Below are 27,088 nucleotides of genomic sequence, written 5' to 3'. Positions count from 1 at the left end.
AGGAAGTTGTCTGGCGGGACAGGAAAACGTGGACTTGGTGCTCAAAGCGCTTGGTTCCTTAGTGGCGACTGCCATAGTCGAGTTCTCACTGTGATAATGAGTGGTCAGCGGAAGCCTTGCAAAGCTATTCGGTTAATGTGGCTACTTAAATTGAGGCAAGAAGAGCTTGCTAGCATGTAAATTAGCCTAGGATTAATGTAAAGTGTTCTGTCGATCATTGTTGGCCCTGTTTGGTTACAGTATTATGTTTTTACTTTGCAAATTTCTATGCTGTTTACAAAATCTACAACAAAGTGTTTAAGGCAATATTTCTGGTAGTGAAGTTATGTTTGGCATGTTTCTCACTGCTTAAAAAAGGTGATATTATACATATGGGCATGGAGGGGGAAAGGGGGGAGGTGGGTGGATGGATAGGAGGGGGAAGGGAGGGAGGGATGGAGAAGGGGAGGAGGGGGAAGGAGAGAGAGAGAGAGAGAGAGAGAGAGAGAGAGAGAGAGAGAGAGAGAGAGATTGTGTGTGTGTGTGCAATGTAAATACACAAAACTAATTTTTATAAAGAAAGTAATGTAATAAGTATGTATTTTATTACGAATGCCACACCAAATGAAAAATGAGCAAAGAAAATCTCTGCCTCCACAAAACTCTTTGGAGACAACAACAGCCACACTCTTTGGTTTGTTTATATTTAGTAAAGTATGTGGGAGTCGCCATCGGTAGAAAAGCACCGGTTTCACTTGATATTAAACGTTTCTGGGAAGCATACATTACTTCTTCCAGAGCAGTGCTTGCAACAAGAATAAAAACAGTGAGTAATACCATCAAATTAACGTTAAGTCTTAGTATTCTTCCCACATCCAGAGCTCACTTTTTCGTCTCTGTATTTATCACAGATGCACGAACCCCACAATACTCCAAACTAAATTATATCATCAGGTGATGAATCGCCAGGCGATTCGAAACCGGTCATGAATAAATAAAAACTGAAGAAGAAACGGCCATCGGTTGCAGTAATTCCTGAATCGTTTTTCTTTATTTCAGCAGTTGTGTCACCAGTCACATAAGATCGCGAAAGCTTTCAATCAGTAATCAGCAAATCACTGTTTTATTTCTTTTGCGACGGCTGTTTACAGTAGAGAAATACATGGAAAGCAGCACGTGTACTCTACGAATTATAGTGTTCCTTTGTTCGATTTGTAACTAGTAGCTGTGGTCGACGAATCTATGCTATAATGAATGAGCCGCTTATCCACTGACAAGGGGAGGCCGCCAATTCTGAAATTCAGATTCGATTCATACTGTGCATAACATAAGCTCATGGCCAGAGGTGTAATGTGGCAAAGCACCAAGATGCACTTCTCAGACGTTGTCGATAAAATCGACAGTTAAAAGAAAGCGTTGCGGTGAAATACTCTCTACGTTGAAGGATTTACTACAGCGTCGTGGCGCAGCGGTAAGCGCTAGAGTTCGTAATCCGAAGGTCGCCCGTTCGAATCTCGCGCCATGAAACTCTTTTTTTCTATTATTTGTTTTTTTTTTTGTGATTCAAATATATATACCTGACTCACATTCTGAAAAATTGTTCTGTCGTTCGTCAGGTTTGACGCATACCACGCGTATCGTATCATATCGGCAAAAATCGGAGATGACAATTGGTGGTGGACGATGGATTGGATTTATTTCAAGTATACATATATACAGGGTGTTTCAAAAATGACCACTATATTTGAAACGACAATACAAACTAAACGAGCAGCGATAGAAATACACCGTTTGTTGCAATATGCTTGGGACAACAGTACATTTTCAGGCAGACAAACTTTCGAAATTACAGTAGTTACAATTGTAAACAACAGATGGCGCTGCGGTCTGGGAAACTCTATAGTACGATATTTTCCACATATCCACCATGCGTAGCAATAATATGGCGTAGTCTCTGAATGAAATTACCCGAAACCTTTGACAACGTGTCTGGCGGAATGGCTTCACATGCAGATGAGATGTACTGCTTCAGCTGTTCAATTGTTTCTGGATTCTGGCGGTACACCTGGTCTTTCAATTGTCCCCACAGAAAGAAGTCACAGGGGTTCATGTCTGGCGAATAGGGAGGCCAATCCACGCCGCCTCCTGTATGTTTCGGATAGCCCAAAGCAATCACACGATCATCGAAATATTCATTCAGGAAATTAAAGAAGTCGGCCGTGCGATGTGGCCGGGCACCATCTTGCATAAACCACGAGGTGTTCGCAGTGTCGTCTAAGGCAGTTTGTACCGCCACAAATTCACGAAGAATGTCCAGATAGCGTGATGCAGTAATCGTTTCGGATCTGAAAAATGGGCCAATGATTCCTTTGTAAGAAATGGCGGCCCAGACCAGTACTTTTTGAGGATGCAGGGACGATGGGACTGCAACATGGGGCTTTTCAGTTCCCCATTATGCGCCAGTTCTGTTTATTGACGAAGCCGTCCAGGTAAAAATAAGCTTCGTCAGTAAACCAAATGCTGCCCACATGCATATCGCCTTCATCAATCCTATATCGTTAGCGAATGTCTCTCGTGCAGCAATGGTAGCGGCGCTGAGGGGTCGCCGCGTTTGAATTTTGTATGGATAGAGGTGTACACAAACTCTGGCGCATGAGACGATACGTGGACGTTGGCGTCATTTGGACCGCAGCTGCAACACGGCGAACGGAAACCGGAGGCCGCTGTTGGATCACCTGCTGCACTAGCTGCACGTTGCCCTCTGTGATTGCCGTACGCGGTCGCCCTACCTTTCCAGCACGTTCATCCGTCACGTTCCCAGTCCGTTGAAATTTTTCAAACAGATCCTTTATTGTATCGCTTTTCGGTTCTTTGGTTACATTAAACCTCCGTTGAAAACTTCGTCTTGTTGCAACAACTCTGTGTTCTAGGCGGTGGAATTCCAACACCAGGAAAATCCTCTGTTCTAAGGAATAAACCATGTTGTCCACAGCACACTTGCACGTTGTGAACAGCACACGCTTACAGCAGAAAGACGACGTACAGAATGGCGCACCCACAGACTGCGTTGTCTTCTATATCTTTCACATCACTTGCAGCGCCATCTGTTGTTGAAAGTTGTAACTACTGTAATTTCGAAAGTTTGTCCGCCTGAAAATATACTGTTGTCCCAAGCATATTGCAACAGACGGTGTATTCCTATCGCTGCTCGTTTAGTTTTTATTGCCGTTTCAAATATACTGGTCATTTTTGAAACACCCTGTATATATATACGATACGCGTGGTATGCATCAAACCTGACGAACGATAGAACAATTTTTCAGAATGTCAATCAGGTGTGTTTCCCAACAGATAATTTAAAAGACAATTGTTCTAGTAAAAACGCATCGTTTATCAGATGTGCTCGATGTCGTGCTGTTTTCTGCTTTCCATGTTTCTATGATAACTATCACTCTGGTTCGAGCCATACTCCAGCTACTTCTGGTCACTAATTGTTAATTATGTGCGAGTGTATACCGAACTTATCAATAAATTGTATCCACTTCAATATTATTTGTGATATTGTGTTTTATTTCAAGTTTTATTTTTCCACGACAAACGACTTTCAACAACTTATTATATGCATAATTGTTGCAACTGATTGCCGGGAATTTTTTATATATATATATATATATATATATATATATATATATATATATATATATATATATATGTGGAGGAGGAGATTTGTGTTTAACGTCCCGTAGACAACGAGGTCATTAGAGACGGAGCGCAAGCTCGGGTGAGGGAAGGATGGTGAAGGAAATCGGCAGTGCCCTTTCAAAGGAACCATCCCGGCATTTGCCTGAAGCGATGTAGGGAAATCACGGTAAACCTAAATCACGATGGCCGGAGACGGGATTGAACCGTCGTCCTCCCGAATGCGAGTCCAGTGTGCTAGCCACTGCGCCACCTCGCTCTATATATATATATGTGTGTGTGTGTGTGTGTGTGTGTGTTTATACACTTGTATTACAAAAAAAAACAAATAATAAAAAAAAGTTGCATGGCGCGAGATTCGATCGGGCGACTTTCGGATTACGAACCCGAGCCCTTACCGCTGCGCCACTACGCTTCAGAATGCTATTGTTAGTAGAGAGTATTTCACCGAAAGGGTTTCTTTTAACTGTCGATTTTCTCGACAACGGCCGAGAAGTGCATCTTGGTGCTTTGTCACATTACACCTCTGGCCATGAGCTTTTATTATGCGCAGTATGAGTCGAATCTGAATTTCACAAATGGCGGCCTCCCCTTGTGAGATGTTTACTGGAAACTTTCCACTTACTTCGTCTGTTCTGCATAAGTTCTGCTCGTGTTCTGCAAGACAAGCTACTCAGTCGTGTTACATACGAGTTCTGCACCGTCAAGCGCCTACCTACTCCTACTGACGCGTCCCGGTCACAAATATTGTGCAGTAATACTGTGCCGTCCTTGGCCTTCCCCTTCCGCGTAATATACTGAGACAATATTATTCGGCAGTAAAAAGTGAGCGTCTGGACCCACCTCACGCTAAATATAGATGGGGTATCCAAGTATTAGACTTTAGCCGGACATGTTCAGATTTTTACGATCGTGTCCGGACAGAGAAGTACAATTCCAGCCTGTCGCGCTTTTGTTGGTTTCAGTTGTGGCAACTTTCCTTTTCATGCGAGCCGTTCTACAGGGTGTTACCAACAGGAACGGCCAAACTTTCAGGAAACATTCCTCACACACAGCCGGCTGCGGTGGTCTCGCGGTTCTAGGCGCGCAGTCCGGAACCGTGCGACTGCTACGGTCGCAGGTTCGAATCCTGCCTCGGGCATGGATGTGTATGATGTCCTTAGGTTAGTTAGGTTTCAGTAGTTCTAAGTTCTAGGGGACTGATGACCACAGCAGTTGAGTCCCATAGTGCTCAGAGCCATTTGAACCATTTGAAATCCTCACACACAAATAAAGAAAATATGTTATGTGGACTTGTGTCCGGAAACGCTTAATTTCCATGTTGGAGCTCATTTTAGTTTCTTCAGTATGTACTGTACTTCCTCGATTCACCACCAGTTGGCCCAATTGAAGGAAGGTATTGTTGAGGAAGTATTGAATAGGGTTGGGGAGAAGAGACGTTTGTGGCACAACTTGACTAGATGAAGGAATTGGTTGATAGGACATGTTGTGAGGCATGAAGAGATCACCAATTTAGTATTGGAGGGCAGCGTGGAGGGTAAAAATCGTTGAGGGACACCAAGAGATGAATACACCAAGCAGACTCAGAAGGATGTAGGTTGCAGTAGGTACTGGGAGATGAAGCAGCTTGCACAGGATAGGGTAGCATGGAGAGCTGCATCAAACCAGTCTCAGGACTGAAGACTACAACAACTGTACCAGTTCCTTTGGCGCTCCAGTGTAGTTCAGGACCAACATCTCTGTGCGGATGTCGGAAGAGCGTCCGCCAAGCGAATGAGATGACTCACGGTGATAGGCAGCTACTACCGGCAGCAGTGCCAGAGTGTGTACTACTGTACGTAACCGCGGCTAGCCTAGGGCAGCGCGCGCCGTTGCCATATGGTTGCCGCTCCTATACACGGAGACCGGTTAGCTCGCTGGCGACTTCTGGTGGCCCGAGAAGGAAGCATCGGCGCCTGACCTCGCCGTCCAATCAGTGCCTTGCATCGCTGCTCCTCAGCTGATAGCTGGGCGGACCAGTCTGGGAAGAGCGAGTCTCGTATGCACACACAGTAGCGCAGGGCCCTCGCTACAGACCAGCGATCCGCGCCATCTAGGAATCCACTGGAACACCTGCTGCTCGTCTTGTGAAGACCAGGCCACCAAAGGTAAGCAAGCTAAGCACCGGCTATACCTACACGACTTAAGCTCCCTACTCAGCAACAGAGTATCCATCCGTGTACTCGGCAATCGCTGCGAAGTGCGAGGCAGGGGGAACTATAACATCTTTTCACGGATGAGACTGCTCCCTGTTCTGAACTCACAAAATCACTCCCATCTTTCTCGAGATCTTCCCCTATCTCTTTTCCCATTCGGTTTCTATTTCAGGATTTTCTGCGGAATTATGTGACCTCGCATTCAAAACTAACTAACATAAGGACATCACACACACCCATGCCCGAGGCAGGATTCGAGCGTGCGACCGTAGCGGTCGCGCGGTTCCACACTTAAGCGCCTAGAACCATTCGGCCAATCCGGCCGGCTGACCTGCCACGAGGCGTTTTCAGTCTTCACAACATTCTCGAATTTTTTCATTCATATTGAAAACATTTAACACTGTTATAATACCTCCATTTCTAATCACATCTCTTCCTGTGCTTCATTTCGTCTACCTTAGAAATCACATCTCTCCCCCTTGAATTTTGTCATTTCTTATTTTTCGATTCCATGCCTCACGTCGAGAAAAGGAACCCCTATACAGGTCATTCACTAAGATACGCAAATATTTTAGTATGTTATTCAACGCCGGCCAGAGTGGCCGAGCGGTTCTAGGCGCTACAGTCTGGAACCGTGCGACCACAACGATCGCAGGTTCGAATCCTGTCTCGGGCATGGATGTGTGTGACGTCCTTGGGTTAGTTAGGTTTAAGTAGTTCTAAGTTGTAGGGGACTGATGACCGGAGAAGTTAAGTCCCATAGTGCTCAGAGCCATTTGAACAAAATTTGTTATTCTACAAGTAAAACTAAAGAAATAAGTTCGTATAAACATAGGTCCACAAATCTTTAGTTGCGGCTAGTAAAAGATTTTGCCTGGAATTTTAGCAACTTCGCTGATATGAAGCCATCGCAAAACTGTAAGAGGTGAAAATGAAGCATGATTTCCATTTATTTTGTTGTTATTGATCTGGTGAAACTAATAAAACATGTTCGAGACCTGTATCTGCAGTAGTTTTCCAGAACATCCTGAGAAGGAACGAAGTAATTCCGTAAATTTTTTCATTTACTAACTCCTTGGCCCAATTTGTGTGTGTGCGTCTGGTATTTTTTTTTTTTTAAAGTTCCAGGCATCTGCACAAAGTTTTCAACAGAAGTTGTAGATCATTTACTTTTGGAGAAATGATATAATAAACACCATATCTGCGTATTCCTCTGTCGTAAATTTGAAAGGCATCCCTATTTCCTAAATAATCTACAAACTACGATAGTTAGTATGTGGTTTCACTAAATTACACTGTTGTTATAAAGTTCTTTCACTGAACAATGCACAAAACTAACTCGTTTCGAGGCTTGGAAACGACTGAAACAGCTCACTAACGGTTAACAACAATGACATAAACGTTTGTACATTGTTAATGGAAAGTAAACAAATTTACTTGTATAATAATGTTTGCGTCTCTGGATGTTCTGGAAAACTACTGCAGATGCCTGGGACATGTTTTATTAGATTCACCAGATCAATAACGAGAAAATAAATGGAAATCGTGCTGTATTGTCACCTCATACAGTTTTGCGATGCCTTCGTATTAGCGAAGTTCCATAAGTTTCAGGAAAAAAACTTTTGTTACCCATAACTCCGTAACTAAACATTTGCGGACCTATGTTCATATTAACTTTTTTTGTTCAGTTTTGCTTGTAGAATAACGTATTAAAATATTTGCGTATCTTCGTGAATCACCGTACAGAATCGCTTTGTTGTATGTTTGTCTGACTGATAAGAACCATTTTTCTTAGAAACGTGTGACGAAGTATAAAGCTCAAATTTATGTCGCGTATTGAGGCTTACGGTCCCATGGTGGTGAAAAGCTTTAAAGCCTCCAAGTCAATGAATCAAAAGATGCGGTCATTTATTTCACGCATTCTGAAACTCGGAAACTCGCTCACCACGTAGCTATTGCGTAGTGGGGCTAGAATCATATAATTTTGCAAGAAGCAAGCTTTCACACTACAGGTAAAGGAAAAGAAAACCTAAAATTCTCAAATTGTAGTAATATAACACGAAAAATATTTTTTGTTATCATTTATCCGTCTGTCTCTCTGTTTTTCCTTCTGCTAAGAACCTTTTTGTGCGGAACATTTTCGCATATCCAGTTCAAGTGTATGTCGCATACTTTGGTCGAGGGTCCATCATGGGTGTACAAATTTTGATCTTCTATGTCAGTGCATTCAAAAGATACGACCTTTTGCGTTACACATTTTGATACTCGAAAACTCGCTATCAAAAGCCATAGGGTAATTCCCGTTGACCTTTAGTCATGAATTTTGGCAAGACATGAGGTTTCACAGTCCAAGTAAATAGAAAAACCCGGAATGGTTAATTTCTAAGGATATCACACGGGAAAATATTTATTTTCTCATTTGTTATCAGACTTGAAACCTGAAACTAAGGCATTCTCGCAGTGACCGGTACGATGGCAGTATTAGTGTCGAAGCCAGGCAAAAATTCTCAGTTCTCGGAGTGTATGAATTTCTGTGCACATAACTAACTTTGTACCGACAAGTGGCCAGTTTTATTTTTTATTTTTTTCCTAACCCTGCTTTCGCTTCCATAGGGTAAAGCAGGAACCGCTGTCACTTTATATGGCTTTTTTGTACTTTATAGCCCAATGTTCTGCTAATGGTGTCACAGACAGTTTGGAATTAGTGTATTTCACTTTCATCGTTAAGAGACAAAATGGAAACTTAATAGTATTTGGGGAGTTGCTCAGAAACACAGTTATCGAAAATAATTTTTGATTGGATATTTTTCCCGGAATGTCATTATTTTTATTCTTAGCGCTGGAAATTCTGAAGTATTTCTTGCATATTTCGTTCATTTGGTATACTTATGTTTGGATGTCATCTTCATTCTTTAGAATAAAAACAATATCATCTGCAAACAGAAGTACATACAGGAATTTCGCATTCGTTGTCTTAATTTCTTTGTATCCGTTACATTCCCATTTGTGAAGAACGAAGTCAGTGTAAATATTAGAAATGTTAGGTGATAGCCCACCCCTTTGTCTAACACCCTGGTTAGTAATTATTTCTTTTAATCGATTCCTACCTGCGTTTATTACAATGCCTGTAGTTTTGAAAAGACTTACTTCGAAAAAATATGCAGGTATCACAAAAACTTATCAGACTCACTGTAAATGCTGACACACGGGCTGAGCTTCTAACTCTTCATAAGTGGAAGGGAGGGGAAGAAACCTTAACACATGCAACGAATACCCTCCCCCTTCGCTTATGTTGATGTAAGAGGAAGTGTCCGTAGCATCTATTAAGGCAATATAGCGCCATTGACCACTTTTTCTTCACAGAAATCTCTAAAAAGAAGAAAACTGTATTTGGATGTCTGGACGACGCTCATCCGAAGTCGAGAATGGTACTTCATTTTATTTACTGTATCTAAGAGAGGCTGTGCTGATTTCGGGAAACATATATGTGGTTGCAATTGCGATCTAGACGGAAACTGTAGCAAAGAATTCAGGCCGACTTGATCTCTGAGTCGCGTGGATTTCACTTCCCTTACTGATGTACGAGGGAGGACTGCGCTTTTGTCTCTCGCTTATCTGACATCTGAAGGGTCTGAACTAAGATAATGCTGGAATGCTATCACTTTCCTATGCTTGTGCGATGGAGGTACTAACTCGGTCCTAATCACCCCGAAGTCGTTGGTCTGTTTAGTCCAAACTATCGTCTTTATCCAGATACTCTGATCACTGTCGACATCCATTAATCTCCAAACAGCGTTAATAACGTTTTAGTTTCGGAATAATCAAGTACAATCTGTTCAATCTTGTTATTCTGAAACTTTTCCATTTTTCCGTGTTTGCCTAACAAGTTTTGGAAAGATAGTAATAGTAAATAAAAGAAACCATTCAATTTGAATTAGTATTCACGATGCCGGCAACGTTTCCAATGACATATCGTGTACGGAGATATAGTGTGCAATCGGTTAGCATCATTTATATAATATCGTTATTGCAGCATTACTACATTTCGAAAAAACCCTACGAAATTTGTGGGTGGTTGTCGCTATGGTCTTCAATCTGAAAACTGGTTTGATGCAGCTCTCCTTTCTACTGTACCCTGTTCGAACCTCTTCACCTCGGAATAACCACTGCAACCTACATCCTTCTGAATCTCCTTACTGTATTCATCTCTTGCTCACCCTCTACGATTTTTACCCTCCACGCTTCCCTCCAGTACTAAATTGTTGATTCCTCGATGTTTCAGAATGTGTCCTACCAACTGATCCCTTCTTCTAGTCAGATTGTGCCACAAATTTCTTTCCTTCCCAATTCCATACAGTACCTCCTGATTTACGCTATCTGCCGAATCTTCAGCATTCTTCTGTAGCACCACATTTCGAAAGCTTCTATTCCCTTCTTGTCTAAACTATTTATAGTCCATGTCGCACTTCCTTACATGGCTACACGCCACACAAATACTTTTAGAAAACACCTCCTGACACTTAAGTCTATATTGGATGTTAACAAATTTCTCTTCTTCAGAAACACTTTCCTTGCCATAGCCGGTCCACATTTTATATCCTCTCTACTTCGGCAATCAGTAGTTGTTTTGCTCCTCAAATAGCAAAATTCATTTACTACTAATCTAATTTCCTCAGCATCAACTGACTTAATTCGACTAAATGCCATTATCCTCGTTTTGCTTTTGTTGATGTTCATCTTATACACTCCTTCCAAGACTCTGTCCATTCCGTTCAACTGCTCTTCTATGTCTTATCGTATCTCTGACAGAATTACGATGTCATCGACAAACCTCAAAGTTTTTATTTCTTCTCCCTGGACCTAAATTCCTGCTCCAATTTTTTTTTCCTTTACAGCTTGCTCAACATACAGACTGAATAACATCGGGGATAGGCTACAACCCTGTCTCATCCCTTTCTCAACCACCGCTTCCCTTTCATGCCCGGCCGGCCGGGGTGGCCGAGCGGTTCTAGGCGCTTCAGTCCGGAACCGCGCGACCACTACGGTCGCAGTTTCGAATCCTGCCTCGGGCATGGATGTGTCTGATATCCTTAGGTTTAAGTAGGTCTAATTCTAGGGTACTGATGACCACAGATGTTAAGTCCCATAGTGCTCAGAGCCATTTTTGAACCTTTCATGCCCGTCGACTCTTATAACTGCCATCGAGTTTTTGTAGAAATTTTAAATAGCCCTTCGCTCCCTGTATTTCACCCCTGCCACATTTATAATTTGAAATAGAGTATTCCACTCAACATTGCCCACGGCTTTGTCTAAGTTAAAAATACTATAAAAAGTAGTGTTCCCTTTCTTTAAGCTATCTTCTTTGTGAAGTCGGAGGGTCAGTATTGCTTCGCGTTCTCGTATTTTTCTATGGAATCCAAACTGATCTTTCCCCGTTAACTCAGTTTATGTGATCTCTCTAAGCTTGTTGATACAAGTGGCTACCAATTTTAATTGTATATTACAGCACTGAGGATAGTTCAGATGGCTGTGAGCACTATGGGGCTTAACATCTGTGGTCATCAGTCCACTAGAACTTAGAACTACTTAAACCTAACTAACCTAAGGACATCCATGCCCGAGGCAGGATTCGAACCTGCGACCGTAGCGGTCACGCGGTTCCAAACTGAAGCGCTTAGAACCGCACGGCCACAGCGGCTGGCGCTCACTAAGTGACCGAAAATCGATTTTGCGGATAATAAAACAAAAATACGGCCAATGCTGATTCTCCCTCCAATTCTATCCACTATTTGGTCGTGGTGCACAGAACACTCCATGGAGTCGCCAATCACTAAAATCCATGGTGGAGGTTTGCCGATGACATTGTAATTCTATTAGAGATAGCAGGGGACTTGGAAGAGCAATTGAACGGAATGGACAGTGTCTTGAAAGGAGGATATGAGATGAACATCAACAAAAGCAAAACGAGGATAGCGGAATATAGTCGAATTGTATGAGGTGATGCTGAGGGAATTAAGTTAGGAAATGAGACACTTAATGTAGTAGATGAGTTTTGCTATCTGGGGAGCAAAATAACTGATGATGGTCGAAGTAGAGAGGATATGAAATGTAGACTGGCAATGGCAAGGGAAGCGTTGCTGAAGAAGGGAAATCTGTTGACATCAGAAGAATTTGTTGCTACAGAAGATTGCTGAAGATTAGATAGGTAGACCAGGTGACTAATGAGGATGCCGGCCGCGGTGGACGAGCGGTTCTAGGCGCTTCGGTCCGGAACCGCGCGACTGTTACGGTCGCAGGTTCGAATCCCACCTCGGGCATGGATGTTTGTGTGATGTCGTTAGGCTAGTTAGGTCTAAGTAGTTCTATGGGAGTGATGACCTCCGATGTTAAGTCCCATAGAGCTCAGACCCGTTTGAACTAATGAGGATGTACTGAACAGAATTGAAGAGAAGAGGAATTTGTGGCGCACAACCTGACTAAAATAAGGGATCGGTTGGTAGGACGCGTTTTGAGGCAGCATGGGTTCACGAATTGAGTAGTGCAGAGATGCACGGAGGGTAAAAGTAGTAGAGGGAGACCAAGAGATAAGTTCAGTAAGCAAATTCAGAAGGATGAAGATTGTAGTAGTTACTCGGAGATGAACCTTGCACAGGATAGAATAGCATGGAGAATTGCATCAATCAGTCTCTGGACTGAAGATCACAACAACAACGGGATTGAGTAGCAGTTTCATGTGAAACTTCACGACAATTCACTGCTCTGGTATTACGCTTATCATTTTTCCGGAGGAACAGCTCGTACAGAAATGAAGGCCATGACCGCACGTATTATCTACAGGCAACGGAGAGGCCGCATTCTATTAAGTAGCCTTTGCGTGTCACAGCTACTGGTCATTCGTCTATGGCGCATGCGTACTTACTCTGTGACAGGATCAGAACCATTAGTTTAGTTTAGTTTAGTTATGTCATGTTCCGTTGATCATTTTCACGATTATTTTATCGATATGATGTGGAAAAAGTCAGATTATAAAATATATATACACATGCATGAATAGCGCTAGTATTAATATTACTGAAATTTTTAGTTCTACACTTGAAACTATATTTAAAGGCATATTTTTTTTACCAGTTCTGAAACAGAAACTCGACCATGCAATAGAAAAATGGCTCTGAGCAATATGGGACTTAACATCTATCAGCCCCCTAGAACTACTTAAACCTAACTAACCTAGGGGCATCACACACATCCATGCCCGAGGCAAGATTCGAACCTGCGACCGTAGCGGTCGCGCGGTTCCAAACTGAAGCACCTAGAACCGCTCGGCCACACCGGCCGGCATGCAATAGAAAAGAGTTGTCCAAGAGAACTGAATTTAAGCCACATTTAAAATTTGATCTGCCAACTGCCAGACACTTTATGTTGTTGGGCAAATGATCGAAGTTTTTTGTTGCTGAATTATGTACCCCCTTTTTGAGCAACTGACGGCTTCAATAACTGATAGGAAAGGTCGTTTTTTTCCCTCTGGCGTTGTACATATGAACATCACTGTTCTTCGCGTATTGAGATGGCTTATTTATAACGAATCTCATTAGCGAATATATGTACTCTGATGGTGCAGTTACAATCCCCAACTCCTTGAATAGGTGCCTACATGACGTCCTTTGGTGAACACCACTGATTATTCCCCCTGTTCTCTTTTATGCAAAATGGTTCAAATGGCTCTGAGCAATATGGGACTTAACTTCTGAGGTCGTCAGTCCCCTAGAACTTAGAACTACTTAAACCTAACTAACCTAATGACATCACACACATCCACGTCCGAGGTAGGACCGTAGCGGTCGCGCGGTTCCAGACTGAAGCTCCTAGAACCGCTCGGCCACATCGGCCGACTCTTTAATGCAATCAATACTTTATGTCTAAGTAGTGAGTTACCCAAAACAACTATTCCATAAGACATTAATGAGTGGAAATATTCAAAGTACGTTAGGAGGCTGATCTGTTTATTACCAAGACTAGCGACTTTACGAAGAGCGAAAGAAGCTGAACTTAATTGTTTGAGAATCTCTGTAATATGCTTCTTCCAGTTCAAGTCGACATCAATGTCAACACCCAAAAATTTGGAGGAATCTACCCTGTTAACGGAGCGCTGTTCAAATGCTACATCAATTGCCGGTGTGACTCTATTCGGTGTACAGAACTGGATATAGTGAGTTTTTTTCAGAATGAAGGGAGAGGCCATTTTCTTAATAATTCTTTGAAAGACATCCTTAACAATATCTTCAGCTGCTTTTTCTAGAGATGGATTTATTATAACATTCGTGTCATCTGGAAAAAGAAATGGTTCTGCTTGCTGGACGTTAAGTCAGAGGTCATTATCATGAATAAGGAATAGCAGAGGACCCAAAATTGAACCCTGTGGGACTTCCCATTCATTAGAATTCACCACCCTCCCAAAATTATTTGTGTTATTCAGCACTACTTTTTGAATTTCTGTTCGTTAAGTATGATTCAAACCAGCTGAATTTTTAGCCTTCAATTGCATAAAACCTGAGTTTCTCTAAGAGTGTGACATGTTATGACCACCACATCTAGTATCTCGCGGGAACACCACGAAGGCAAGAGGCTTTCATTGTGACGTTCTTTATGCAAAGCATTCACGACTGGAATACGAAAAGGGGGGGGGGGGAGGAAGGTGACTGGTGTGTAGAAAGCACCCTCAGCCACACACCGTGAAGAAGTTTTAGGTGGGAGGGCGTGGTGTAAAAATGTGGAGGGTACTACCGCATCTTCCTGCGACAGCTGCTCTTGGCGCAGAGCACCGTGTTGGTAAACACACGTCACGTAACGAAGCTGTTGACCAGACCCGCTCCCACACGTAATGTAGCACCATCGAGAACCGGCTGACCTTGGTTTGTTCTGCGCATGCTCTGCCCGGGCCCGCTCGGCATTCGACTTGTTTTCTTGCACAAGCACGCGTGTGTTACGCCACTGCGTCTCTGCCGCAGCGTTGAGGCTGCAAGTCACCTGTACCTGCAACAGTGCTGCAAAAGCTGCCTCTGTGCAGGACTGGCGGGGCTAAACTAGGGTGACCAAATTACTTTCGGCGAAAACCGGGACACATTCACCTCATTCCACAAGTACCCAGGTTCGTTAATTTTAAATATTAATGTTTTGTTGATACATTTTGTTAACCCGATTATTATAACTAATTAGAGGATACAAAAGATTGATATAATATAGATTATCTGTATAATTAATGACATTTAATAATCGTATACGGTAATAAAGAAATGTATTACGATTTTACAAAATTTTACAGCCATTCAACTTTTAATCAATTAATATTAACATGAGCTTTAATATTACTGAACACTTGTAGATGGAATTCAAATGGTTCAAATGGCTCTGAGTACTATGGGACTCAACTGCTGTGGTTATCAGTCCCCTAGAACTTAGAACTACTTAAACCTAACTAACCTAAGGACATCACACACATCCATGCCCGCGGCAGGATTCGAACCTGCGACCGTAGCAGTCGCACGGTTCCGGACTGCGCGCCTAGAACCGCGAGACCACCGCGGCCGGCGTAGATGGAATTGACTGTCCTTGGAGAAAAGGGTATTTTTCACTGCCTCCAGCCTTCTTGATCAAGTCTTTGTTCTTTGAGACACGGGGATAAAATTCGGCACAATCAATTTTATAGTTGTACAGGATCTGCAGGATTGCTTCAAGAGAGTCCACCTCCATTCTGTTTCTTTCCTGAGTCCACTGGATATTCATGAACGAAAATATACTTTCCACATTGGCATTATGGGCTGGGATTGCAAATAAATACCTTGCAATTATTACCAACTCAAGAGTAATGCTGAAGACAGACACAGCTTTTAAAAGAAACTCACCGACTTCTCATGACATTCCAATGGTGCTTTTTTTTATCATTCCACTTGTGAAGACTTTCTTCAACAAAATTTGTCAGTATGCCGAACTGATCAAAGAGAATGGAATCATCGATTTATTCTTTACTCTTCAAATAACAAACTGTCTCTTCAACACTTTCCCATTTGTCAATTATAAATAGCATCCAGAATCAAGTTAAGTAAGGTTTATAATTGTTATTATTTTAATAAATGTGTATGAAAATTAATCAAGTTCTCTTTAAACTTGGTCACCGTCAATCTGCTACTCTAAGCGTGCATGTGGCATTTCTATCGTCTGACCTAGCAGCAGAAGATAAACACGGCACGCTAAGACCACGAGACATATTGCCGACACTCGCCTACTTCGTTATAGCGACAAGTCAAATAATCTGATGGTGTGTGTACCGAAGGTCTTACAGTACGCACACCACAGTAGTTCTAACTTCTAGGGGACTGGTACCTCAGCTGTTAAGTCCCATTGTGCTCAGAGCCATTTGAACGATTTGAGCATTTTCGAATGACACACGAAAGGTGAAAACGACAGTGATAGCAGAACTATGCTCCACCACACACCACAAGGTGGCTTCTGGGGTACACGGTGTTTCCGTAAGAGCGGGCAAAAGTGTAACAGAACATATACACAGAACAATTTGAGATAGTCAACCTGGAGTCGGAGAAACCAGCTGAAGGAGATACGGAAGTAAACCTGTCTACCGGTATCTCTTGCATTACCGTTTCCCAGCTAACAAGCGTACACGTTTAAACGTACTGTGCTGTTTATTTACATGTAGATCCACATTCTTTACAAGGAGGACGTACCTGATCACGAAGAGGTTATGATGTAACTTTTGTTTACTTGTCTGTAAGGTAATGAGCCATGTTGGCCCCGACGTATGCGTTCGTTTAAACCTTGACTGATACTCTGCGTTTGGTTTCCTGCGGTTATTGCGGTTATGCCGTGGTTCTTCCTCTTTCTACATGTGGGAGAATCGATGTGTATCGACATTCGCACCTTGTACTATCTTTGGTCCGGTGCTATAGTTTTCGGCTAGCCAGTGTGCGGCAGTCGTTCGGTTGGTGTGGATCAGCCAGGAAATCTCCGCACCTTGTACTATCTTTGGTCTGGTGCTTATAGTTTCCCGTTAGCCGGTGTGCGGCGATTGCTACGAGGTTCGTGGCTCACCGACTCAGGACATCAAAGTTGAGTAGTGAATTAATTACCAAAGCCAGTCTGTTCCCATTGTGCCTTTGGTTTTCATGGTTGGCTGTTGGGGGTATTCCCGTGAGCAACAGCGAGTGTTCGAGTTGGCGGAAGTTTGGCGACCATCCGGAGGAGTTTAGCTGTATTTTGGTTATTTGAAGTCCCAGTGCACCAGCGGAATTTTCTGCCTTGTTGCCGTTAACGTTCCGGTTACCTGCCCTGGCCGCTGACGAAAAATTCAGGCAGTGTCCTTTCCTCACCGTGTTGTAGCTGTCCAACACGTGTGTGTGGTTTTGACAAATTACGCATACTTGGTTGTGGGCAGCTATGTCTTTTACATTTTGGTTTTGGAGTTCATTGTGTACTGGTCGGGTGGAAAGCGAGTCGTCTTGTCGGTGTGTCCGTTGACTGTCTCTCGGTTGGGTTGCCGGCGGATCAGGTATATTTGGGCCGACTACCTGTCTCCCATAAGTGAACGTTAATATTTCAAGTGCAGACCGACCAGCGAATAACTTCTGAGCGTCACTGATTGTACTCCTTTTTTCTTATTGGTGTTTGTGTATTTTAATGGCGCATAGCCGATGGTTTGAAACTGTGTGCTTTTAGTTGGGTATTAAATAATGTGCCTTCAACCATTTTAAAATTGAAAGTTCCGTATTTGTCAAGTCTTGCATTGTTTGGGCCTTCAGCCTCAATTAAAATATTTTTGGATACAGCTTTGTGGTTTCTGCCTTTTAAAAATTTATTGTAGTTGTGTTTTGAATCACGGGCCTTCAGCCGTTTTCAAAAGTAAAGAGCCATGAGATTGAGTGACATATTAAGTCGATAGTTAAGCTCGGAAATTTGCCCTGTAATGTTTGGGCAACTAAGTAAAGTTATATGTGTTCGAGTGTAGCTGAGAGCCGCTCGTTTTTGGCCCCTTTCCACAATACCAACTACCTGTTCAGTCCTACGGATTTAACCAGGCGTTTCAGGTAACTCTGCTGAATTGTATTTACATTATCCCATGACACATTTTGCTATTTTTGCTATTTGGGGAGCAAAATAACTGATGACGGCCGAAGTAGAGAGGATATAAAATGTAGATTGGCAATGGCAAGGAAGGCGTTTCTGAAAAAGAGAAATTTGTTAACATCGAGTATAGATTTAAGTGTCAGGAAGTCGTTTCTGAAAGTATTTGTATGCAGTGTAGCCATGTATGGATGTGAAACATGGACGATAAATAGTTTGGACAAGGAGAGAATAGAAGCTTTCGAAATGTGGCGCTACAGAAGAATGCTGAAGATTAGATGGGTAGAGGTATTGAATAGAATTGGGGAGAAGAGGAGCTTGTGGCACAACTTGACTAGAAGAAGGGATCGGTTGGTATGATATGTTCCGAGGCATCAAGGGATCACCAATTTAGTATTGGAGGGCAGCGTGGAGGGTAAAAATCTTAGAGGGAGACCAAGAAATGAATATATTTCGCAGATTCAGAAGGATATGGGTTGCAGTAAGTACTGGGAGATGAAGAGGCTTGCACAGGATGGGGTAGCATGGAGAGCTGCATCAAACCTGTCTCAGGACTGAAGACCACAACAACAACAACATGACACATTGTGCTATGAATCAACGACAGTCCCTTTCATTACTCATTGCTATTCAGAGACGTAACAGTACAATACGATGGAGCACTACGGGTATAGTATTTCATGGTCGCTGGACTGCAAGGGGATCTCCATGGTGTGTGAGCTCACCTGATCTGAATCCCCTGGATTATTTCCTATGGGTATATTTAAGCCACCTATGTGTGTCACCACAGTGGATACAGAGATGGAATTATTTGCCAGAATTGTAGCTGTCTGTGATGTGATTCTAAACACACCAGGGGTGTTTGTCAGGATGCGTCAGAATCTTGTTCAGTGATTCCACGCTTGCATTGAGGTTTATGGCCGTCAGTTTCAGCACATTTTGTAAGTTGCAGTGCAAACGTTACGTTCAATGTGTCAATGATAGTATTAGCAGTTAACTAATGTAAATAAAAAAGTACTCAGCAACGCGATTTTGTTTCTATTATCTCCTAAGGCTGGCTTCTCTGACCCCAGGTTCCCTACCTCAAATTGTTCAGTGTAGCATCCTCTACGCCCTCCTGGTGCATTTTTGCACGCTGTTACGGAAACACAGCCAACGGCCTTGCTGGAGTGGTAACAACGGTTACCGTCAGATCACTGAAGTTAAGCGCTGTCGGGCTGGGCTTGCACTTGGATGGGTGACCATCCGATCTGCCGAGGGCTGTTGGCAAGCGGGGTGCACGCAGCCCTTGTGAGGCAAACTGAGGAGCTACTTGACTGAGAAGTAGCGGCTCCAGTCTCGTATACTGACATACGGCCTGGAGAGCGGTGTGCTGTCCACACGCCTGTGGTCTGAGGATAACACGGTGGCCGGTCGGTACCGTTGGGCATACATGTCCTGTTCGGGAGAAGTCTAGTTTCAGTTACGGAAACACTCTGTATAGCTGTAGACGTCGAGTAGAGCTGGTTGTAAACTTTACCTTCACGTTCTCTATGGAATCGCTAGTGTGGATATTGGAGTATTTAAAGCAGATTCTCGCCGTTTACTATCTTTGTCTCTTCTGACACTATATAAAGCTCATGGAAGTTCTGCTTCACTGTCGTGGCGGTGTAGTCTCTACGCCGTACTGTCTTTCGTTCTCGCAACGTTTCAACAACATTGTTGAAATAATTTACAGGGGCAGAGGATAAGGACCTTGATCAAGGGAGGATGCGTCCAAGAAACGCTCCTGCGACCTCGCCAAAAGTTTGGCAAGACTGCTGTTGAAGACTAAAAATGTTACTGCGGTACGTAGAGACTATTTCGCTGGACTGTTCGCTGAAAACGCAATTTGTTATTACAGAGATATTATCGCCTGATTCGAAAATCGTCAAGGGATCAAAGTGGGAAGCAAAGATCGACAGACATATAATTAATTTTCTTGTGATAAGGCCCGATTCCAGAACAGCGAAAGTGCAGCGTTCCGTACATCTCGGAGTAGACATTCGAAACAACATAACCGAAAAAGCATTACTTGAGTCTCCTGGTAATGGATTCAGACATAAAACCGATTAACGTCTCATGTCTACGATTGACACTCACGTAGGATTTCTGAAAATATATCATTTTCGCCATTGACCGTAGAAATTGTTAATTTTCTGAGGCAGTTCACATGTAAACAGTGCACGCGAACAGTGGTTTATTGGTATATATGATGTTGTTGTTGTTGTTGTGGTCTTCAGTCCTGAGACTGGTTTGATGCAGCTCTCCATGCTACTCTATCCTGTGCAAGCTTCTTCATCTCCCAGTACCTACTGCGGTATATATGATAAGGATATTAATATTGTTATACGGTGACATTTGTACATGTCTGAGACTTCAACATGTGTTGGTAATGGCCCTAAAGCCGAAGCTGCAATTGTGAAAATAAATAATTTCTACAGTTAATGGCGAAAATAATGTCTTTCACAAAATATAAAACTGCAATTTGAATGTACACATGACGGGCGTCAAACTCAACACCGTTGTTCAATTAGTGCTATTTAAGAAACACCGCAACTAGCCAATGAATTTCAACAGCTTTTATTCCGTCGCCAATGGTTGTTTCGCCACCATTTCCCGACTTCAGCTGACTAAATGTGCTTGTTACGCGGTCAAAGTCCTTAGCAAAATGTTCTTTGTAATTGAGCAGCACGAAAATATTTCTGCTGTTAGCGTCGACGAAAGATGTCATTAGGTAAAAAGGGCAATGTGGCCGACACGAAAGTGAACAATATGATCCGACTTAAGTATGCTCCAGCGATACATGTATTGCCGCTGTCTGGGGCATGGAAATTTTTGTGGAGATACGCGTTTTGCACAAAGCTGAATAGCATACTATCTGTTGATGTCTAGCCCACATGAACGAATCGTAGTTCGTATCACCGGTCAAATACCTGATTCACGCCAAGTGTCTTCAAACCAGGGCAAAGACTTTCGGTTAAGCAAATAATGTGTTACCAGTAATTATTGTGTTTTAGTGCATCTCTCCATGCTGCTCCATCCTTCGCAAGCACCTTAATCTCATCTCTGCAGGCCACATCCCATTTAACCTGCTTATTTTAGACGTCTTCTCGTATCCCTCATGAATTTTAAGATCCCAAACTTTCCTGTAACACTAATGCCTCACGATGTGTCCTCCCAAACTACACCCTCTTCAAGTCAAATTCTGCCATAAATCTGTTTTCAGCCCAATTCGACTCAATGCCTCTTCACTAGTTACTCGATATTTAGTACTACTCTGAAAAACCACACTTGTCAGGCGACTAATATACTCTTGTCTCCGCTGCTTGTTGTTCACGTTTCTCTGCCACACAACGCTATACTGAAGGCAATAGGTTTCTCACACCGATTCTCCTTTCTAGAAAACTTTTTCCTCCCACTACCAATCCGCATCTGATATCGTTTCTTACTTTTTCTCGTCGTCAATTATTTTGGTGCCCAAATAGCAAAAGTAATTTACTACTTTAAGTGTCTCATTCTTAATCTAATTCTCTAGGTATAACCTGACGTCTTATAATTCGATTACATTCCATTACCCATGTTTTATAACTTTCTTGGCCGCGCGGGGTAGCCGCGTAGTCCAAGGTGCCTTGCCACGGTTCGCTTGGCTCCCCCTATCGGAGGTAAGCCTAGGGACCGATGAGTTCAGCAGTTTGGTGCCATAGAAACTTACCATTACCATTCCATTATAAATTTCTTTGTTTCACGTATGTAGTCACTAATATCGTAGGTCCTCAGACTAACCGTTTCTGCCGGCAATGACCACCTTCCGATAAGCAACAAAAACATAAATGCGACTAGTGTGTGTCTACAGCTTAAAACAATAAAATAAGCTACGGAGAAAAATATTACTGACATACATGGGAAAATTATGATACTGAAACATGATTTTCACGTGCATGTCAGTAATACTTTTCTTCAACGCCTATTCCATTGTTTTAAGCTGTAGACATGCATTAGTTGTATTTGTATTTTTGCCGCAGTTCTGAAGATTGTCATTGCTAACAGAAATCTGTAGTCTTAGGACCTGCAATATTTTTGATCATAGACGTGGAACAAAGAAATTTATTCTACATTATCGAATCACTGTTCGATTCGCGATCTTGTCGCAGCTTGTGAAACCCTTGTTTTAGTTTCATCTTATGATCTGCTTTCTTGATACTATCCATTCCACTCGGTTTATTCGAAGTCGGTTCCAGGCGCTTCACTCCGTAACCGCGCTGCTGCTACGGTCGCAGGTTCGAATCCTGCCTGGGGCATGGATTTGTGTGATGTTCTTAAGTTAGTTAGGTTTAAGTAGTCTAGGGGACTGATGACCTAAGTTGTTAAGTCCCATAGTGCTTAGAGCCATTTAAACCATCTTCGAAGTCTTTTGCCCACTGTGTCGGAATTATGTCGTTGTTAAACCTGAAGTCTCTCTGAAATTGCATTTTTCCGTAGCTTCCTTTACTGCCCACTCTTTGTACAGTATGGACAGTATGGGGAATTGGCTACAATACTGCCTCACTTGCTGCTCATCAACTTTCATGTCGTTCGACTCTCTGCAGTCTGTAAATGGTTTTCGGATGCTCTGTATTATCCCTGACGACAAGGTAAAACGGTAATCGAATGTAGTCGAACGAAATACAGGCGATGATGAGGGAATTGAATTAGAAATTAAATACTAAAAGTAATGGACGAGTTTTGCTGTAACTGAAGATGTTCGAAGTGGAGGGAATATGAACGTCAGACTAGCGATACTGCTAAAGAGTTTCTAAAAAATTGAAGTTTGTTAACAATGCTTTGATAGGTGTCATGTATAATTTTGCCTCCTGAGTTTTTGGTATCTGAATCGATTGTGAGCAAGCAGTGATGCTGGAAGCTGTATCGTTGAAGTTTATCGGGTATCTCTGAGCTGATAGGGTTTTCAGGGTTAGAGTGAGGACACAATGGCAATATTACAATGGAAATTTAAAATCTCAATTTTTTGTGAGGGAGGAAGTTTAGTGGAATATAAGGTAATAACGATGTTACTTTTTCTTTACTATTGTTGCGTCATCGAACTAACTTGGTTATTGAACTGAAGTTGTTGGATTTGAGAGATAGGAAAGTGTATTCCCATGAACCATGGACCTTGCCGTTGGTGGGGAGGCTTGCGTGTCTCAGCGATACAGATGGCCGTACCGTAGGTGCGACCACAACGGAGGGGTATCTGTTGAGAGGCCAGACAAAAGTGTGGTTCCTGAAGAGGGGCAGCAGCCTTTTCAGTAGTTGCAGGGGCAACAGTCTGGATGATTGACTGATCTGGCCTTGCAACATTAACCAAAACGGCCTTGGTGTGCTGGTACTGCGAACGGCTGAAAGCAAGGGGAAACTACAGCCGTAATTTTTCCCGAGGACATGCAGCTTTACTGTATGATTAAATGATGATGGCATCCTCTTGGGTAAAATATTCCGGAGGTAAAATAGTCCTCCATTCGGATCTCCGGGCGGGGACTACTCAGGAGGATGTCGTTATCAGGAGAAAGAAAACTGGCGTTCTATGGATGGGAGCGTGGAATGTCAGATCCCTTAATCGGGCAGGTAGGTTAGAAAATTTAAAAAGGGAAATGGATAGGTTGAAGTTAGATATAGTGGGAATTAGTGAAGTTCGGTGGCAGGAGGAACAGGACTTCTGGTCAGGTGACTGCAGGGTTATAAACACAAGATCAAATAGGGGTAATGCACGAGTAGGTTTAATAATGAACAGGAAAATAGGAATGCGGGTAAGCTACTACAAACAGCATAGTGAACGCATTGTTGTGGCCAAGATAGATACGAAGCCCACACCTACTACAGTAGTACAAGTTTATATGCCAACTAGCTCTGCAGATGATGAAGAAATTGAAGAAATGTACGATGAAATAAAAGAAATTATTCAGATAGTGAAGGGAGACGAAAATTTAATAGTAATGGGTGACTGGAATTCGAGTGTAGGAAAAGGGAGAGAAGGAAACATAGTAGGTGAGTATGGATTGGGGCTAAGAAATGAAAGAGGAAGCCGCCTAGTAGAATTTTGCACAGAGCACAACTTAATAATAGCTAACACTTGGTTTAAGAATCATGAAAGAAGGTTGTATACGTGGAAGAACCCTGGAGATACTAAAAGGTATCAGATAGATTATATAATGGTAAGACAGAGATTTAAGAACCAGGTTTTAAGTTGTAAGACATTTCCAGGGGCAGATGTGGACTCTGACCACAATCTATTGGTTATGACCTGTAGATTAAAACTGAAGAAACTGCAAAAATGTGGGAAATTAAGGAGATGGGACCTGGATAAACTGAAAGAACCAGAGGTTGTACAGAGTTTCAGGGAGAGCATAAGGGAACAATTGACAGGAATAGGGGAAAGAAATACAGTAGAAGAAGAATGGGTAGCTCTGAGGGATGTAGTAGTGAAGGCAGGAGAGGATAAAGTAGGTACAAAGACGAGGGCTGCTAGAAATCCTTGGGTAACAGAAGAAATATTGAATTTAATTGATGAAAGGAGAAAATATAAAAATGCAGTAAATGAAGCAGGCAAAAAGGAATACAAACGTCTCAAAAATGAGATCGACAGGAAGTGCAAAATGGCTAAACAGGGATGGCTAGAGGACAAATGTAAGGATGTAGAAACTTATCTCACTAGGGGTAAGATAGATACTGCCTACAGGAAAATTAAAGAGACCTTTGGAGAGAAGAGAACCAAGTGTATGAATATCAAGAGCTCAGATGGCAGCCCGGTTCTAAGCAAAGAAGGGAAGGCAGAAAGGTGGAAGGAGTATATAGAAGGTTTATACAAGGGCGATGTACTTGAGGACAATATTATGGAAATGGAAGAGGATGTAGATGAAGACGAAATGGGAGATACGATACTGCGTGAAGAGTTTGACAGAGCACTGAAAGACCTGAGTCGAAACAAGGCCCCCGGAGTAGACAACATTCCATTAGAACTACTGACGGCCTTGGGACAACCAGTCCTGAGAAAACTCTACCAGCTGGTGAGCAAGATGTATGAGACAGGCGAAATACCCTCAGACTTCAAGAAGAATATAATAATTCCAATCCCAAAGAAAGCAGGTGCTGACAGATGTGAAAATTACCGAACTATCAGTTTAATAAGCCACGGCTGTAAAATACTAACGCGAATTCTTTACAGACGAATGGAAAAACTGGTAGATGCAGACCTCGGGGAGGATCAGTTTCGATTCCGTCGAAATGTTGGAACACGTGAGGCAATACTGACCTTACGACTTATCTTAGAAGAAAGATTAAGAAAAGGCAAACCTACGTTTCTAGCATTTGTAGACTTAGAGAAAGCTTTTGACAATGTTGACTGGAATACTCTTTTTCAAATTCTAAAGGGTGCAGGGGTAAAATACAGGGAGCGAAAGGCTATTTATAATTTGTACAGAAACCAGATGGCAGTCATAAGAGTCGAGGGGCATGAAAGGGAAGCAGTGGTTGGGAAAGGAGTGAGACAGGGTTGTAGCCTCTCCCCGATGTTATTCAATGTGTATATTGAGCAAGCAGTAAAGGAAACAAAAGAAAAATTTGGAGTAGGTATTAAAATTCATGGAGACGAAGTAAAAACTTTGAGGTTGGCCGATGACATTGTAATTCTGTCAGAGACGGCAAAGGACTTGGAAGAGCAGTTGAACGGAATGGACAGTGTCTTGAAAGGAGGATATAAGATGAACATTAACAAAAGCAAAACGAGGATAATGGAATGTAGTCAAATTAAATCGGGTGATGCTGAGGGAATTAGATTAGGAAATGAGACACTTAAAGTAGTAAAGGAGTTTTGCTATTTAGGAAGTAAAATAACTGATGATGGTCGAAGTAGAGAGGATATAAAATGTAGACTGGCAATTGCAAGGAAAGCGTTTCTGAAGAAGAGAAATTTGTTAACATCTAGTATAGATTTAAGTGTCAGGAAGTCGTTTCTGGAAGTATTTGTATGGAGTGTAGCCATGTATGGAAGTGAAACATGGACGATAACTAGTTTGGACAAGAAGAGAATAGAAGCTTTCGAAACGTGGTGCTACAGAAGAATACTGAAGATAAGGTGGATAGATCACGTAACTAATGAGGAGGTATTGAATAGGATTGGGGAGAAGAGAAGTTTGTGGCACAACTTGACTAGAAGAAGGGATCGGTTGGTAGGACATGTTTTGAGGCATCAAGGGATCACAAATTTAGCATTGGAGGGCAGCGTGGAGGGTAAAAATCGTAGAGGGAGACCGATAGATGAGTACACTAAGCAGATTCAGAAGGATGTAGGTTGCAGTAGGTACTGGGAGATGAAGCAGCTTGCACAGGATAGAGTAGCATGGAGAGCTGCATCAAACCAGTCTCAGGACTGAAGACAACAAAAACAACAACAACATTGTTTTGATGTTGAGAAGTTCATGAAATTTAAAATTTGCCTTGAGAAATTTTTGTCGATATACGAAAACAACATAGTGTTGTCATTTTTGTGCATATATCATATTCTTACCTACCTTTCTCTTACAATTATTTTTAATGGTTGACCCGAGCAAGTATGTTCGATAAACGTTCGATTTCCAAGTAACAGAGAACTCATTGCACCTCCATAGTGTCTGAGTGAAGATACAGTAATTTGCAGCTTTAGCATAGTGATGCGCAAGACAGAGTTGTAATGCAACGCGTTATCCAGATTTATGCAGAATAGAGGCAAGGAGAAAATACTATGATTTTTTTTTTACTTATTAATCACTCCCAACTTATGTTATTCAGAGACAGTTTTTGTGATTAAATTTTTCAAAGCCAATTACACTAAGTTTCATGTCGAAGTTAATTATTCAGGCAGTTCATACTGTTCAAAATTCTTGCAGACTGCTAAATTTTACGGTATGAAAGAGTTCCCTTTTCTTTACGACAATTAATTATTGTAACAATGCAGCTTTGCTTTCACACTATCACAGTAAAAGTTTCATTACGCTACTTCATTTGTTATTTCAGCTCAGAGCTTACAATCAGGTACTGAATACTTCAGTCATATT

The 27,088-nt window shown here is 42.3% G+C and overlaps 1 protein-coding gene across 2 annotated transcripts in view; it reads left to right on the top strand.

Moving 5' to 3' along the window:
* The first annotated feature begins 5,654 nt into the window (after nucleotides 1–5,654).
* The window catches only part of LOC126293404 (aminomethyltransferase, mitochondrial), a 168,492-nt gene continuing 147,058 nt past the window's right edge, over nucleotides 5,655–27,088 (top strand). The window contains exon 1 of one of the 2 annotated variants that reach the window (XM_049986617.1): nucleotides 5,655–5,825. The gene's annotated coding sequence lies outside the window, so the exon portion shown is untranslated. The remainder of the gene's footprint in view (nucleotides 5,826–27,088) is intronic. The other variant, XM_049986616.1, reaches the window with a different exon arrangement.

Source organism: Schistocerca gregaria, chromosome 10, assembly GCF_023897955.1.
Source record: "Schistocerca gregaria isolate iqSchGreg1 chromosome 10, iqSchGreg1.2, whole genome shotgun sequence".
Classification (NCBI taxonomy): Eukaryota; Metazoa; Arthropoda; class Insecta; order Orthoptera; family Acrididae; genus Schistocerca; species Schistocerca gregaria.
Note: the sequence above shows the minus strand (reverse complement) of the source record. Positions and strands in the feature narration are given on the sequence as shown.